Below are 2575 nucleotides of genomic sequence, written 5' to 3' on the forward strand. Positions count from 1 at the left end.
AGACAATCTCCTCCTGTACCAGTCAGATCTGATTTGGCGGTACACGTAAAAATAATACAATAAAAATTTATAAAAAATTTTTTTAAAAGTGCAAAAAGCCATCTAGGATAAAATTAGTGGTCACTGCTTGATCGAGCTCTGGAGATATGACTGGTAAGGAGTTGGGCTGAGAAACCAAAGGCAGGCAATTCAAAGGCAGGACCGAGGTGCTTTATCTTTTCCTATGGGGTTGACTCCTCTGAAAACCCACTGAGGAGGTGGTTTGATGCCATGGTACATAACAACCACCACCACAGATAGCTTGACTGAGGTCAAATAGGAAGAAGCCAGTCAAAGACTCTTAAGAGGAAATAAGCCCTTGGGATGACTCGTCTATGTGAACCCTGTATTCATCTATTCTCAGACCAGAAGAAGTATGTCCTGTCCAACTTCCACCACTGGCCATTCTCACCAAGGAGGGTCCCAGAGAAAGACCCAAATGAGAAAGGTGTTGTTGAGGCGGCATTCATGGGGGGGCAAGAGGATCCGGTGCAGTGGGAGATTCACCTAGATTGGGCAAACCGGGAGTAGAAAATCGTGGACTTTCTCGGTTTGTTCAATATGTCTTGTCCCTCAAGACTTGCAACGCTAAATGAGCAATTGGCAGCCCTTGAACGGAGAAGAGAATACATTGAAGCCCAGGTGACAAAAGGTAAAACACTCACCTGGAGACTAAGGTCCGCCTGATACAGGCCATGGTTTTTGCCATCACTTGTTATGCATCAGAGAGTTGGACAATGACTAAGGAGGATAGAAGGAGAATTGACGCCTTTGAGCTGTGGTGCTGGAGAATACTGAGAATACCATGGACTGCTAGGAAAACAAACAGATTTGTCCTGGAGAGGGTTAAACCGGGTGGCTCCTTGGAGGCAAGGATTCTGAGGCTCCGTCTAACATACTTTGGACATGTTGTGAGGAGAGACCGGTCCTTAGAGAGGGACATCATGCTTGGGAGGGTGGAGGGACAGCGGAGGAGGGGAAGACCCTCTGTGAGGTGGATGGATTCAGTGACTGGGGTACTCGGGATGGGTGTGTCAGAGGCAATGAGATTTTCACAGGATAGAGCAGGGTTTAGGGCTGTTGTACATAGGGTCGCTATGAGTCGCAAATGACTCGACGGAATATAACAACAACAACAACAACAGAGCTGTGCTCCTGGGAAGTTGCTTTGCAGAACACAGGCCCACGTGGGAAAAGGCCCAGCCGTCTTTTTAGCGCCTTCTCTCCTTACAGAGAAACAGGGCTCTTTCTCATTTTCTTTTTTTCCAAAAGTATAACCTTTGGGCTGTACCGTGTGCATCTTGGGGTGTAATGTGGCATGTGGGGAGAAGTCCAGGGGACTCTTGAAAACGTTAGACATTTTACCTTTTCAGGGACATTTTAGAGAACTATTTGACAGTGTATTTGGGGCAGTTAGTCCTAAAAGCCTGTCTGTAAAGTTCTTTGCACCTCTCTTTTTGTCTCTGTGTCAGACTTGACTTATGCTTCTGTACTGTTTCTGTAAACAGTGTTTGTCTTCTCACCACCTTTGGCAGGGTGTGGCAACATTCCTGGCAGAGACCTTTACCCCGGCCAGTGACTGCCAGAGAATGTTGTTGCTGGATTGGCAGTCTCTTGTCCTCTGGGGAGGTCAAAGCCAGGCGCCCACTTGGCGGGAAGGGACATTTTCAGAGTTTTCTTTCTGTCACCTGGAGTGTGTTTGCCTCTCCTACTCTAATAAATTCCTCAACCTTCAGAAAAAAAAGAAAGGTATTGTTGTGTATGATAGAGTCAGAAGTGACCTGTAGCTGACCCTCTGGCCTTTGGTAGATTTTTAAAGACAGTTAATCACACAGGAAAAGACTGCCCATCCTCCCATGAAGCAGTTGGTAGCCTTGAACCGTGTGCCTTTGGGATTGCAAACGCAGCTTCTTGCCTCTAGGCCACCAGTTCTCCCTAATTAGAAAGTTAGAAGATAACAAAAATAACACATTTAAAGGAAGCAGAGAGAATGATTTCAAAGAGCAACTGAGACACACAGGAACTAATAAAATAGTGACCTTTTCTATTTAAATGCATGTTATTGCTTGATTGCATTGCAGTATCAATCATCAGATGATAAATGACCTGAATAAATACCTTCATAAAAGTAATAATTTGGAAGCAGGAGTGGCACCCACTTCCTAAGTAACATGCCTCCAGAAACTATGAACTTTGATAAATGTCGATATTTATAGAGGCTTCAGGTCTTTTGTTCATAGGGTTGCTATGAGTCTTGCTCAACTCAATGGCAGTCAACAACAACAACAACAAAGATAGTAATACACAACTATTATTAATAAAATAATAAATCATTTTAATAAAGTATAATGGAAAAAGTAATACTTTTATTAAAAGTCAGGTTTTATGAAACTTCCTATTATTAGTTGGATCTGACTCCTAGCTGTCTGGTCCACTCCACTCCTAGCTATCTCGTCCACTGTGGATCTATCCATTGCACAGGAGCACTGGGCCCCCTGGTACCCTTGCAGAGCTGTGGGGGATTCAACCCTCCCAG

General features: G+C 44.4%; 1 pseudogene; it reads left to right on the forward strand.

Moving 5' to 3' along the window:
• The first annotated feature begins 507 nt into the window (after positions 1–507).
• On the forward strand, positions 508–726 carry LOC102875650 (annotated as a pseudogene).
• Positions 727–2575: the final 1849 nt, after the last annotated feature.

The sequence above is a fragment of the Elephantulus edwardii genome, unplaced genomic scaffold (assembly GCF_000299155.1).
Source record: "Elephantulus edwardii isolate Elephantulus edwardi_28Jun2011 unplaced genomic scaffold, EleEdw1.0 scaffold00344, whole genome shotgun sequence".
In the NCBI taxonomy this organism is placed as follows: Eukaryota; Metazoa; Chordata; class Mammalia; order Macroscelidea; family Macroscelididae; genus Elephantulus; species Elephantulus edwardii.